The sequence below is a fragment of the Macrobrachium rosenbergii genome, unplaced genomic scaffold (genome assembly GCF_040412425.1).
Source record: "Macrobrachium rosenbergii isolate ZJJX-2024 unplaced genomic scaffold, ASM4041242v1 13890, whole genome shotgun sequence".
NCBI classification, from domain to species: domain Eukaryota; kingdom Metazoa; phylum Arthropoda; class Malacostraca; order Decapoda; family Palaemonidae; genus Macrobrachium; species Macrobrachium rosenbergii.
Window position 1 is genome coordinate 154,594 of NW_027100720.1, and position 16,330 is coordinate 170,923.

Below are 16,330 nucleotides of genomic sequence, written 5' to 3' on the forward strand. Positions count from 1 at the left end.
ACTTACGCCTTCTCTAAAGTAAATGGGATACAAGATACTTGTCCTCTTCAAATTCTTTGACAGAGACTTATGGGCAGCTCTTTATATACCAGTCATTGTAATAACCACAATTATACATTTCTTATGTTAGTTTTTCTTTGCGAGATTGGACATGGACTAATTTCTTTCAATCTTGTCTGTCCTGTAGAGTTTTATAGACTTAGTTTTTCTTTTTGAATGACTTTCTAAGGCCTACTAACTTTTCTAAGACTTTTCTGGCTCTGGTCCCTAGTCACGAAGGAATCGTAAACTCTCTAACTTCACACTGTTTCATTTTCAAATCCTATTTTATGAACAAATCCTTCAGCTGAGCCTATGAGTCTAGCAATACGACAAAGTGGTCATTTTGAATTACTTTCTAATTATAATAATTATAATATGAACATCTGTGGTACTAATTATATTTTGGCAGTCTTACCTTGATGACAATCTGACTAGAAATTGATTAATTGTTATCATAATATCAATCCCAATTCAGCCTAGGTTAGAGAGAAGATAAAGATCTGTTTTGTTTATTATCCGGAAATTCTTTTCATTACTAACTTCCTAAGATTTAAACCTGCTGAAATTCATAGTCTCAAAATAGTTGAAATTCATAGTTTAAGAATAGCTGGAATTCCTAAAGAATATTTAACAACGGCTGAAATTCATAGTCTAAAATAGCTGTAATTCCTAAAGAATGCTTAAAAACACCTGAAATTCATAAGGAAAGTCTAAAACCAGTTGAAATTCAGTCTAAAACCTGCTGAAATTCATAAAGAAAAGACTACCTGATGCCTTTTACAAAGACATGAAAATTGTCATTTTATAATTCTACCCTGAAGCACAGCCTAGCTTACAGGCTTCCATAGCACGTTTTTTTTTTATATTTTGAAAGAACTAAGCAACAACTCAAGTTCCATCTCTAGTTTCCAAGAACTTCAGGCTTTCATTTATGAGTCTGTCAGTCTGTGAGGCTTAAACTATGAGTAACAAGTTTCCAAGAGCACCAGGCTTTGACTTTAAAGTATGTCGCTTCATCTAGTAACAAAGTCTGAAAAGAGAGACAAGGTCTAAACTTCTATAAAGAGAAACAAGAGTCCTCACTCCAAGAAAATCTGGTTTACCCAAACACACAACAATTCTCTAAGATGAGCCATCAAAGTGAGTGTCTGTATAAGACAATGGAATATTGAAAACAAATGATTGAGACTTAGGCATATGAGACCACAACATTTGGCTAAAACCACAACTTCCAAAAAGTCCTGTGAACATTTTTTGTAAAGAACAACAACTCAGCTTTTGAAAAGTCCACCTGACAAACCTCATCTCCTATCTTCAGAAACATCTCAATATGCACCAGTGACAATGGTATATAATATAAAACTTTCTGTGATGTTTATATAGATTCAAGACAATAATTTCTATATAAAAATATTTCCCTCTATTCAAAACAGTAAATGGTAACTTAATTTTAGTACAGGAACCACACCAACCTATTTCAGATAATGGCCATTTTGTTTAACCCTTTCGATACAGATCAGCAGGAAGTAACTATACACGCACAGACAATTTTAATAAAACGAAAAGGTTGCTGCACCATTTCTTGGTGAAATGGCACAACCATTTGCATGTTGCACTCTCCATCGGCCAACTGCACAACAAGAAACAAAACGTGCAAAAAACTTGGACATGTACAAGGTGATACTGTGTCCCCTTCTAGAAAGTTTCTGATAGCCTGAGTGTAACAAATTGTTTCAAAACTCGTCCTTTCCTTAATGGGACAATGGGACAATTATAAACTGAAAATGTCCTTAAAATTAATGACATTTACATTCACACTCTTTTGCTTTTCAAAGTTTCCACAGATGCAATGATATAAATAGATTTTAACAGTTAATACTCCATTCTCATCACAAATTAATACAATACTACAAATTCTTCAAGCCTAATTGAGCACACATTAAAATTTTTCAACTTCAGATCAAATCAATACAGACAGATTACAAACATCACAGAAATATCTCCTGGTAATCAATTTATTTAGTTATAAATACAGGAATGATTACCAAACAAGGTCATATTTGAAATATATTTCATATTTTGGTGAATTGTGCATCTTAAAAGCAGAATGCATCAAGTTTATCTAAATATGTTTATTCTCAAAGCTATGTGGAAGATCTATGGCTGATTATTTAACATATCTGAGTATTCCACCTTCATAAAAACCAGACTAACCATTTTGTTTTATGTATCTACTACAGAAATCAGGTTATACATAAAAACTAATGACTTCTGAAATACATCTTATATAGAAAAGAGCTTTCACTGTATGGTAAAGTTACTCAAGTTCTATAAAATACTCATGTTTTAAAACAACACTTTTCATGTACAGGACTCTTACATGGCTGTCAGAATGAAAGTATGGAACCGACTTTTTGTAGCAGAAGTTCTTCACAGAGACTGAGAAACATCAATGCTAAAAATGGTCTTGGACTACTGGAAGAGTTTTAAAAAACCTCACTAAATCTTAATCCATTTGCTCCTTAATCAGTCATCATTTAAAAAGGCAACTTTTAAGTTAGCTAAACAAAACTTGAAAATTGACAGGTGGGCAAGTTACAACTGTGACTCAAGATTTATCTTCAGTTCTCCTGTGTCTTAATTATCGTTGGTCCTTGACAAAACACCTCTGAGATTTACACACCAATCTAAGTAACAAAACACTTTACAAGCAAGACACACAAATGTCAATAACACAATCTTAAGCTAGTCATCTCTGCATTCTTTTGAAACTGATTTTATAGACCTATTCCTGTCAATACTGACCAACTGGAAGATTGTTCCAGGTGACAAAATGCTTCCAGTAACCAAAAAGCTGTCATGTACAATTATCATTTCCATTCAGAGAAAACTGACACTAAACCACAATGATCATTCTGGGCTTGGTCTTATAGCCCAAGTACTTGGTAACAGAGCAAATGGTTAAGAGACTCAATTAGCACCAGTAAGTCTTACAAGATCGTTCCTTGGGTGCTGGCACACAAGCCTTTATTTATTTATAAACATTTCCAGTTAATCTAAACTACGTCTGGAAGAGAACTTCAACCTTACAATCATTTACAATCATTAACAAATTATTAACAGCAATGTCAACTTTACAACATGGATTTCCTTTCGGCATAAGCATGGGACCACATCTAATCCTGAAGCAAGAGTCTTTCGAATTATCTTAAATGATTATCTTAAATGATCTTAAGTTATTTTTTTTATGCGTTCACCTTTCTGACAATATGGTGTAGGCTTCAAATGATAAAAAATTTCATTTACTTTAACATTTTCTTAACTGAGAGTGATCTATCAATACTTTTGAAAAACTGCTCATTTAGCTATATTGAATCATTTTGATCAAACTCCAGGATTTAAATTAAGACTTAAATGTTTTTCTATAGATCTTGATTTAAAGTAGTTCATTTATCTGTACTGTACTTATTTCACCTATGAAAATTGTCTACCTGAGATGTTTTTATAAAAAATTACTTCTGGAAAACGAAATTCAAACAATAAACTTTAGACCTAACTTCAAAATATTTGCCTAAAGCATAAATACAGTTTCACTTTGTATATTTCATACTAAATCTATATGTAAATATGAGTAAAATATATAATTTATCAATAAAGTTTGTACTTTATTTTGTATACTCTATGGAGTACTAAATTTCTACAAGTAAAAATACATAAGACATTTTAAAATATCTTCCTATTACATACCCTAACTCACTGTATTACTGCACTGCGTCAATACATAGTAATATGTTAAGCCTTCCTTGCTAAATTGTAAATACAAAACAAGAATTCTTGCTCAAGAGTTGAATATGGAAGTCCATGTTTATGCCAAAAGAACTGAAGACTTATAATAAAAAGTTCTCTTTAACAATAATCAAACTACATACAAGAAATCTTTTTCAAATGTACAACAACCATATGTAAATCACTTTAGAGATGTACCATCGAGCAGTAATGGCCAAATTCATTGACTGTTAAAGGTTTGTACAATTTCTATTATTTCATAAACAAGGTCCTTATAAATCTGATGTTTTAATATAAAATGTTGCCTCTACCAAGCAATAAAATACGTGACAGAATTGGAAAGAATTCAGGTGTCAGAAGCTTGTAAAATAAATTCAAGGCTGAAAATATTGAATTAATGTCTTAAAAAATTTTGACTGGTATTATAAGTTAAGGCCAAGTCCACATTACATTTAACTGTCATAAACAGACCATTAAGTTTAAAGTAGATCTTGATAAAGAGGCCACAGACATTAACAGACCCTACCAATCTAACTATAAAGAATTTTACAACAAAATATAAAGCTGTCTGTGAAAAATAAAAACTGAAAAATGAGCAATTTTGAACCTATAGGACTGAGCAGCAACATATTTTAAAGCATTATAAATTCTTTATTCAAAATAGTTATTTCTTGAAAAATAAAGACTGAAAATTAAAAATTTTGAACCTATAGGCCTGAGGAGCAACATATCTTAAAGCATTATAAATTCTTTATTCAAAATATAGTTATTTTTTGAAAAATGAAAACAAGAAACCGAATCACTTTGAAGTTATAGGCCAAAAGTGCAACATATCTTAGAACGTTACATAGTGTTTATACCATCTTTTGTGTATCACAGCCACAAACTAAGTCTAGGCCTAAAGAAAACCAAGAGCCAAGTTCATAAGTGTAAAAAAATATTAAATTTACAGAAAAAGGTTAACAACTGAGTGCAGTTTTAGGTACAAGATCATTCAGTGTTGTCCGTCTCAAAGGTTTGTATGATCCTTTAGGTAAACTTCCTAACATTTACCAGTTTAACTGTCCCAGATTAGACTGATATGGCAGGTGAATAGCTCAGGAGTCAATCCTAAATAGATACTACTAAACATTAGGTTCACTTTACGTATAAGCTCTAAAAGGCTACTAAGAAATTCTTGTGATTCACATTCCAGCATTGTGAACTTGCAATGGACTCGCCTAAATTTGTCTAACACTGTTAAAAATCCTTTGGTAAAGTCTGTCAGTGTCTATAGCCTTTTATTTGCTTTCTGAACTTCCTGCTTGGCTTCTGACAGTAAAATGTAATGTGGACTTGGCCTTAGGTTATAATGTCTAAGCCCAACTGAACTCCTTCTGAGATTTTTGCAACTGATACCAACAGGGGCTTTCCCAAACAAAATAGCCTTAATCACTCAGTCAGCTTTCTACGTGGTTAGCTTGACCTAAACTTACAATAGGGCCTAAGTAATACACCTTTTAAACTACAAGAATGAAGAATTCATTTCTCGATTCATATTAAAAGGAACACCTCAAATTTACTGAAAAAGCCAACCCACACCCACCTACAAATGTACTTTTTTCTGATTTAATTCAAAGATTTGGCCATTGCTGCAATTGCAATATGGTACTACAGTACACTGAACTCAACTATAGTACTAACAGGCAGAACGCATATTAATAATATTAAAAAATAATAGATATTTTTCTTATTAAAAAAATAGATCATAGAACTTTCATGACCAAAGACTGTTTTCTTCAGGTTTCAAAAGGCTCTGAGAATGAGTTACTTAAACCAAAAAACTATCAAATAACATGAAATTCAAGCAGCTAATCAAAATAACCTTACTGAAAATTGATTAATAATGACACAAAACACATTCTGCTTGGCTATCCAACTTCTTCAATTCTTCTGTTACACAAATTTTATATTATTTCATAATCAATACATTTGTGAAACACCACTGAGAGTCTAGATCATTTCAGTCAACAGTTTGGTTAAATAATAATAATAATAATAATAATAATAATAATAATAATAATAATAATAATAATAATAATAATAATAATAATAATAATAATAATAATAATAATAATAATATAACACTGAAATTTAAATTGACATTCTTCTATAGATGCATCTTGTTAGCTTAGAGGATTCTCCCTTTGAACTTTTTATAAAATTTAAACAAGAGCCTTCAAAAAGATAAAAATATATTGGTACCACAGTTTCATTTAACATAAAAACAAACCTTTAAACAATTATGTCTGTCTGTTAAAATTTATTAATAAAAATAAACAGAACATATAATGGACATTAAGTTTACAGAATGCCAGTGAGCTTAAGTGGGTAAAATACCTTTTGTCTTTAACAGAACGTAAGAAAAAGTAATTTCACATTCTTTGTACTCAACAGACCTAATGACACTTTTACACCTTTATCTGATTTCTAACATTACACCATTAAATTAGTTAACATTGTAACATTAAACTGGAAAATAAGTGAGAGATTTCCTTATAGAAAATGTTATAAGCCTCAGCAACCCTGAAATTTATTGCATAATGTATGACACTATTCCTGAATATTTTTATAATGAACTGCGATCAGGTAATATATTTACTATGAAATACATCAAAGCTGTCTCACTGAAACTGAATCTAAAGGGTGGTTACACAATCTGAAATTTTATTAATACTGAAAAAACCAAATGTACTTTAAATTTGAAAAACACAGAGATGGTAGTCTATCCATAAAGGAGATTTTTGGGGTGTTTTTTGCAATTAGAATGTGAAAAAAGACAAATTTATAAAACAAGTGAAGAACTATAGTTTTACCATGCTTTCACTTCATATATCATAAGACAAGCTTAAATGCAATACTGTACATTTTTTTACTGTTTCTGCTAATTCTTGTGGGATTGTTGAAATGCTAAGCCTACACTTTCTTTTAAATTCTCTGTAATACATGTTATGTAATGTTGCTATTTTCTTTCTCCTTACTTATTCCACTCTGTAAGATATATTTCAAAACACTAAAATATGATTCAAGATTTAAGTTATAAATGAAATTTTACCAAAAATTATGCATGTTTTTTTCATGGCTGACCTGTGACTTACAGATCTGCTAACCTCTTCTGAAAGTTTAAAAAAATAATAATAATAATAATAATAATAATAATAATAATAATAATAATAATAATAATAATAATAATAATAATAATAATAATAATAATAACTGATGACTAATGTTGCTTATCCAGCCAAGGTCTAGGCAATCAAATCTTACGAGAGTAACTGACTGATTTATGTAAAACTATTCTTTCCGGCTAATCTAAAGGAAAACTATTAAGTAATCATGGTTGTATTTAGCTTGAGATGTGCTAAATATAATTATCTATGTTACACGCAGATCAAGAACACATTTAACAAACCCTGACCTGTGTTAATGCAACACCAAAATCAGGTGAACTAAAAGTGAATCATTTCTGAAAATTTGGGCTACGATGCCAAGAACCGGGGCACTTTCCGCCATTCAGCACTTAAGAAATTGAAATGAACTGCAGTTCGAGCGGTTGGACAGCAATATGGAAAAAAAGGGGGCATAGTAAAATGCTTTAAAAAGAATTGGGTGCAGCTACGGCCTAAGGGATGCCTCAAACAGCCTACTGTAATGCTTACAGTGTACCATGAGTGAACTAGAGGTGAACCACATATACTACTACTATGTGCCTAAGTGGAAAATTTTATTTGTTTTGTACTGCGAGATATCCTATTTATAAAAGTGTACGTTATACAGCCTACAGGGAACACCTGTAACTCTTTGATACATAAATTACACTCCTTGTATTCCATCATGTGAATAAGCTCACTGGCATCTGTACAACTTAAAATTAATTAATTCAATAAATGATTTGACCAAAAAGTGTAACAACTATAAAATGAGTTTAAAATTAGCACAATTGCTTAACAAACAATTTCATTACAAAGCACAACACTTGTAAAATTCTTCTGCAAACTTAAAATCATCATAGTGTGACAATTATAAAATTCTTTAAAAGAAATACATCAATTTTGTAGTACTCCTATTACAATGACATCATTTCTTCCATTCAAATCAAGTAGACAATGTTTCATACAAGATACATGTTCAGCACAATCTTCATTGTATAAGCATTATACAAACAATTTTAAGACACTTTCTAATTACGTTAAATTACTTAATACATACTTCCAATTTCTTGAATTTATTCTTTCTAATGAATGTATACTTTCATTCAATCTCCTGTTCATCATTCTTATGCAACATAGCCCCCCTAGACATTCACTATTATGAAGAGTAGTATTATAGAGTTATGAACCTACAACCTATAAACTGAAGTGTCTTACAAGATATGGCCACTGGGAAGGGAAAAATTCCTTGTATATGGTAGCATTCTTAAGGCTACCTGCAAATATGACATTTCAGAATGAAGAAATTATTATATAAGCAAAACTAAATACCTCAACTGAACAGCCTTCTGTAGTTATCAGTTCCATTATGATTCATTTTTTGCTATGCTACTATTTTAAAAGTGGTACGTTTAGATAATTCTCTTAAATCAAATGGTAAGTGTAAAATGAAGGTCAGTTTAAGTTAGGAACTCTGTGGATTTACTTTTAGTTATATCTGGCAAATATTTAAGCACAGGCTGCAATTTAGAGTCTTGGTTAGTTAAAGGACTCTGTTGCTTTATCAGAAATCTAAACAATAATCAAGTAGAAGCTATAATAGAGGGTCTTTTTTACCTAAAGGACTTTGCTACTTATCAGAAACCCGGACAATATCCAAGTGCAGGCTATTAACTGTTGAGATTTCAAGACTTGGATGCTGAGAAGGGAAGAAAAAATTAATACTAAGTGAATGAACCTATCAATCAATACTGAGTACTATCACAGATCAGGCAATGCACTCATACAGTCAAACATTCATTGTACAACATAAAAAAACAACTTTAATGTTCCCAGGTTCCTATTAAGCCGAAACTATCATGTAGGTACACAGGTACCTCTGAAAATCATCTTGAATACTGAAATAAAAACTACAGGCCTCCATACACATCAACAATTACACGAAATTCATATACACCAGATGTCAGTCATTAAACTTGCTGGAAAGAAAGTGACAAATGTATAATTCTATCAAATTCTTCCCAACTGGAGACATGATGGAAGGTGTTGGGTGACAAGCTGGAGCAAGTTCGATGAGTCTCAGATTTAAATGACGCTGGCCTTATGCCAGAATGAGGAGCCTTGTTCCTAGGCCAGAGTTTAAATGATGATTCTTCAGTGTAATCCTCTAGACTTTGTGCAAATTCCAAAATCTGCAAAAAAATCAAGGTTTTAGTAAGGGCACTAAAAACATTCACAAATAATTCGGACAAGGAAACACTCTGAAACTTTTACTACCCATTTCCTGAACTTCTACACAACAAGTTGTTAAAATTAAAACAGACATAAGCAATATATTATAAATCTAATATCTTCACTAACATCTTGAGTCACCCTTTTCATGTATAACTACATAATTCTTAAGTTTTTGCCTACAGTAGCCTACATAAAATTGTACCACCTGTAATTTTTAAAACACTACCTTGTTCCAAATCCCACCTCTTGTTTAATTATTATTATCATCATTAAGAAGAGGAACCCTGTTTATATGGAACAAGCACACCAAAGGAGCCACTGACTTGAAATTCAAGCTTCCACAGTCCAACAGCATGAGGAATAAAGATGCTCTGGAACTTTGGAGAAGTTCTACAGTGAGGCACTTTTACTGCATATTGGTGCTTCTGCTGTTCAGCAAATATGGCTGCCCTCAGCAGGAAAAGGGGATTAAGGATCAATTGTGAATGTGAAAGATCAGTTAAAATACAACTTACAAAAAGTGACAAACAAGAGACCATCTGTCAATGGCAAAGTCATAACTGCTAATATTAAGAAGTGAATTTTTCAGGTGAGCCCTGGAGAGAGTTCAGGCATTGATGTCTACTTGCTCAATGCTACAAGACTTATTTAACCTACACTACAAGACTGTGGATCAATTTCTCAAGCTCTTTGATGGATTCTGTTGCTCTTAGTAAGTTTAAAAGACACTCTAATGGTGCTTTGTACTTCACTTCTGGTGTCTTTCATCTTTGAGATGTATTTTTTAGGTAACATATATATATATTTATATATATATATATATATATATATATATATATATATATATATATATATATATATATATATATATATATATATATATATATATATATATATATACATATATATATATATATATATATATATATATATATATATATATATATATATATATATATATATATATATATATATATATATATAAACACATCAACAAAGCAGAAAACTAATGACACCTTCAAACGTATACATGGTCCTACAAACTGTCTATTCCTGCCTGAGTTTCTAGTTAGAATACCCAAGTGGTGTGAATAGTTAATATTTGAGTAAAAACTTTCCCAGCAGATAGAGGATTTTGGATCTGTACAAGTCTAATGATACTGTATACAAAAAGAGGAGTCTTTTTCACATGAAACATTATTCATAGACGTTGGTCAACATTCATGGGGTCTGTGCGTAAGACAAAAATAAACTCAAGATTCAAGCCTTACCAGAAACATTAAAGTCAGAGGGCAATATGACGCCAGGCACTGCAGGCAATTGTAGGGCAGCTGTCCTTTACACTACATCTGAGCAGTGAGACTTCTCCGAGTACTGACCAGAAAGTTCATTGAGCCAAAAACTGCACAACTGGAAAAAAAGAGAAGGAAGTTCACAACCATACTGGATGGGAGGAAACTGATGAAAATAAAAAAAAAAACAAGAGAACAAGAAATGATGAAGAAAAATATTCCACTAAATCAGTTATATGACTGTCTGGGCAGCTGTTACTACCCACACTGCAGAATGGTATGATGTTCGATGACTTGACTCTTCGCATTTATGGAAACTGATTTTAATATTTACTAAAAAGCATATGTATATAAATCAAACTTATCAGAAATCACCAGAAAAGCTAATACTCATATAAGGTGGTCCAAAAAAAGCTGACATAAGAATGTGGAATTCTGCAGACAATAACAAGGGTGAAACTACAAAAAATATGTGCAAAATAAACCGTTTCAATCATAATTACCATTACTGGAACAAATGCTGACAAGTACCATAAGTACTGTACCAGTGATGAACACAACTGTGGACCCGTTCTCTCGTTTCTGAAAGGAAAAATATCACGTCAAAATGAAGTTCACCAAACATATGTCACCAAAACAGAAAAACCAATGACACCTTAAAACATATACAAGGTCCTACAAACTCTCCATTTCTACCCCAGTGTCTAGTTAGATCAGAATACCCAAGTGGTGTGAATAATTGATATTTGAGTAAAAAAACCTTCCCAGCAGAGATGATTCTAGATTTGTACAGGTCTACAGATATACCAAAAAATGGATTAAACCATTCAGCTTGGCAACAGAGTGAAGCTGTACAATATCTTCGAGCTGGTCCAAAACTTCTCATTTGCGAATACGAAGTAGTTCACTGTATATCTTACCAAATTACAACTTAATACATACCAAAAGGATGGAGATTCTAATGCAATCCAAGTTGTAAACAACTCTTAGGCCTCAAGACATACAACTATAACATGAAAACACAAAAAATCCATGATAAATACAGAACACAATTTTCCTGTGAAAAGCCTAGAAGTTCCAAAACACTGGCTAAAGCCTAACTTGTAAGTGGAGGTCAAAGAACTGGATGTTCATTCAGTCAAAACTCTAAGGAGCTGCTCACAGAATATCTATGGAACAGTGGTGTACTTGCTCCGGATAAATTGACCTCATGTTGAAGGTTATGAGTCACTGACTGGGGCTAGAAGGCCTTTTTGATTCCACTCACGTGAAAGTCGGCTATAAGTGAGTAAATGGACCATTACCAAGAATCAACCATTAATATAAGTTCACTAACACTAGCCATCAAAAACTTTAAGATAACTAGATGCAGGGATTTCTAAAGATTTAATAAACTTGAGACAGCAACATCCAAATAATTCCTACACCATGACAGCAACACCTAAATCCCTTGAAAAATTTAATAAATATCATGGGCCTTTCTGGGACAGAATAAAAACAGCTCACCTTAACACATCTGATATTAAATAACCTTAAAATATGCAACACGAACAAGTAGCACTCCAAAAGCAAGAAAGTTATGAAAGGATGGTAGGTGAAGGTGAGGGTACTGTCTATCTAACAGCCTCCCTACTTGAATAGGAATATAAGGAATATAAGATTTAGGCCAAAGGCCAAGCACTGGGACCTGTGAGGTCATTCAGCGCCGAATGGCAAATTGAGAGTAAAGGAGTTGAAAGGTGTAACAGGAGGAAAACCTCGCAGTTGCACTATGAAACAATTGTTAGGGAAGGTGGAAAAAGGGGGATGGAAGAAAGAGAATATGAATGGAGGTATAGTAAAAGGAATGAAAGGGTTTAAGTTAAAAATAAAGGGACACTAAAGAACTTTGAAAATAGGACTACAGTGCACCATGAGGTGCACTGATGGAACTAACCCCACTACAGGGGCCTCCCTGCTTGAAAATTTAGGCTATACTAAATATATATACAAGAAACAAAGAAGCATTGTAAAATGATGTAGTACTGTATCATTACAACAGAAATTCAGCATTCGCATACTTTGTCACTTAAAACTGACCTTGAAACTTAAGCCATTCATGAAATTGTCATAAAAATGAGATTTGGGTCAGACATACATATAACTAATGATCTTAATGCCTTCAGTATTATGCTCCCACCAAGGAATGATTGCAAGAATAGTCATAAAGGGTATCCACAGTCATTACACACAACCATACCTCACCAAAGGCAGCCACTTCCAGGGGTGCAAAAATCATTCAAAACCACAAACCATAAGCTGTAAATACCGTGGTGGAGGATTAAGCCTGAGAAACTGAAAGCCCTCAAGACTTCAAATACAAAAATGAGAACATTCTGACATCTGACTATAAGTCATTGCTCATTTTAGGAGCCCGCTCTTTCGAACACGCTATTAATTGCGTTCACCAAAGAACCCAGTTCTAGTTAGCAAGTTCCTTATGGCGACTGACCCACAGAATCTTCAGGTTACTTTTTATCCAAACTGGAGGAGCCCACACATCCATTACTGAACGTACAACTCATTATGACTCTAGTAACGCCTCATTTCCATACAACACAATCCAATTACCCCAACCAATACTGATCCAGGCTGAAAACTTCTCACAGTACAAGCCCACACCACCACCTAGGACACCTGAGGACTCCTTCATTCCTTAGTGCAAATTACGCTAGTCAACACTGATGCTGTTACAAACACTTTAGCTCAATTTCTCCCACATTCATAATTCTGTGGGTACTCAGAACACCTACGCAATTAATACAACGATCACCATGTAAATATTACACAAGAAGCAACTGATGCAGGGTAATTTTTCGGAAGGCTCCGGCCGGCGATTTCGAAAGACTCCAGCCAGCCATTTTTGCATGAAAAATCACTTTGGGTTTTTCATGCAAAAATGGCTGGAAAATGATAGGGCACTAAAAATAAACTAAAAATACAAACCTAACGTAACCTAGAGGTGTTTACTGGTTACAATTTTGCCGTATCAGGGGCTGGGGGGCGGGTATTATCTTATCGACAGTCGTAATTGGATTATTTTTCCTCTGTTATGAAGCATTTACGAAGGTTGTGCATTGTGAATAAATTTTTTGCTTTGATGTGCTTGACCCAAAAAACGGACAGAATGACTTGCAAAATCGTGCCCTCAGGCCGTGACAGAGAACTGCAAGTACGCCACCACTAGCCAACACTCAGGATTCGTTCAAGATGAAAAGAATATTTACCAAAAACAAGGCGGATTTTGGCGACATTTCAGCAACGGTTCCTTGTTGTTTACCCCTATGTGTGAGAGACAACGAGCCTAAATTAAAAACCTAAAAATAGACGAAATCCTAATATAATTTATGGAATATAATTGAATCCTTTTCATTAAAATGTTATAATTATTTAATATAATACTCAAAATTCATATTCTATGTCATATCTTTGATATTAAATTTAAATATTCGTATTCTTCGTAATTCCCTTTAGGCTCGTACTTGAATCATTTTCATAAAAATTTTGAATGCATTCAATTTTATATTTAATATTTATGTTCAATATCACACTTATCATGTGTTTAAGATTGGTATTTTTCGTAATTAACTTTAGGCTCGCCGTTTTCAAGAAATTTACGGGGCCTGCGACGCTATAGGCACCTATTGGCATTTTAAGTAACTAAAAAAAAAAAAACAAAAACAAATAGACTAACTAACAACTTTGTATGTTTACACAAACATCTACCCTTCGATTTTACGTGAATAACAACGAATTTCAACGATTTAATATGAGATATATAAAGAAAAATCATTCTTATTTTCTTTGGTCTTAAATTTTATTCTAATTTTTTGCAAAATATTCATAAATAAATCTATTTTAAAACATTACAAAGCAACTATTACATTTCAGTCATTTTACAGCATAAAGCTATTGTCTAAGCTTTAAAAAATGCATATAAAAATACATATTTCATAATATTTGATGATATATAAAAATATTAATAAAATATTATTTTTATTTATATTTAAATCTACTATTAATGGAGATTTTTTTAATAAAAACAAGAATTCTTAAAGGTATTTTCCCTTTAGAGTTTGGTAAAAGAGTCAGTCAGGCAATCTTTGAAACTTGACAAAAAATTTAAAGTAAAACATTAAATCATATTTAAGAACTCAATAAACATTCAATTTATTGGTTTCCAAATCATGTAAAATTAAGTATTCTTAAAATCTATAATTAAAAATGGTAGATTTTTTTGAAAAATTAAAACATTTTTGCAAGATTTTGTCGAGCCGTCTTGTAAAATATTTCTAAGACGTCATTGAATGGGAAACTTGACTAAAATAGCATTGAATTCGTCATTTTGAAGATGTGTTCAATTTTGGATTAAATTGGTATCAGATCTGCATTAAATCATATCTTTAAGAATATCAAAGTGTCAAGACTACACCATTTGAAAGATTTACTCTAAATAATGGTTTTTAATGTAACTGGCAGTACCCTGTAATTATATAGAATATTATCCCTGATTTAAAATTTTATTAATAAAGTATCTATCTGTTTAATATAAGGTATGGTTTATTAAATTATCTAAGTTTCATTAGCTATGAAAGATAATTAGTTTAAATCACTAAAATTATTTATAAAATATATATATATATAAAATAACTAATAGCAACTTAACAATTCACGTAACTCAAAGGCTTTTGATATATGATATTTTAATCACAAAATCTCTCAATCTAACCCATGTTAAATCCAAAATAAACAAAAGTTCCTAAATTTATATGCTTAAAATATATATATCATATATTTTAAAAATTTCATCTCATTGTCGTATTTTTATTTTAAGTTCGTTTACCTTGAAAATATCTGTCTGCTATTTGTCGCCTGCTGGGAATTTTAAAAAAAACGACTATTGTGTTTTGTGCTTGAAAATCTATAAAACGTATATTTTTATTTTTAAATGATTTATGCATAGATAATATAGTATAAATACTAATTCTATAACAAATTAAATCGTATTTTATTGTAAAATAAATCATTTTAAAGGCTTTCTGCTCTGAAAGTTTTGGTAACGAAGAAAGCAGACGAATTTCTGAAGAGATCGAACTGTAATTTTATTAAAATTGATTTATGGTGAAGTGGAAGGGGAGAAATGAAGTGGGAGGAATGAAATGAAGTGGAAAAAGTGGAAGGGATATAATGCAGTGAAAAAATGTAAAAACTTGAAAAGAAGTTAAATTAATCGAGAGATAGAGAGAGAGAGAGAGAGAGAGAGAGAGAGAGAGAGAGAGAGAGAGAGAGAGAGAGAGAGATGGAGGAAAATGAGAGAGAGAGAGAGAGAGAGAGAGAGAGAGAGAGAGAGAGAGAGAGAGGCGTGTGGTAATGAGTGAGAGAGAGAGAGGGAGAGAGAGAGAGAGAGGCGTGTGGTAATGACAATGAGAGAGAGAGAGAAGCACACACAGAGACAAGAAGAGAGAGAGAGAGAGAGAGAGAAAGAGACAGGGGTGGGGGGTGGGGGGGAAGACTGAGAGAGACAGAGAAAGTGAGAGACACAGAGGCGGGAAGAGAGAGAGAGTAAAAATGAGAGAGAAAGAGATAGAGGCCTTATGACAGCATACGCACTTGCACCTATGAATAGCCCATGGGGAGAGAGAGAGAGAGAGAGAGAGAGAGAGAGAGAGAGAGAGAGAGAGAGAGTGGCCTCTTGTGACAGCGCAAGCGCTTGCTCCTTTGATTAGCACAAGGAGGGGGACAGAGAGA

At 32.5% G+C, this 16,330-nt stretch overlaps 1 long non-coding RNA gene across 1 annotated transcript; it reads right to left on the bottom strand.

Annotated features, from left to right (window-relative positions):
* Positions 1-8,531: 8,531 nt before the first annotated feature.
* On the bottom strand, positions 8,532-13,865 carry LOC136837905 (uncharacterized). Its single transcript, XR_010852804.1, has 4 exons — positions 13,529-13,865; positions 11,047-11,125; positions 10,523-10,661; positions 8,532-9,208 (listed from the first exon to the last, which is right to left on the bottom strand). It is a non-coding gene; the product is annotated as an uncharacterized lncRNA (long non-coding RNA).
* Between the last annotated feature and the right edge of the window lie 2,465 nt (positions 13,866-16,330).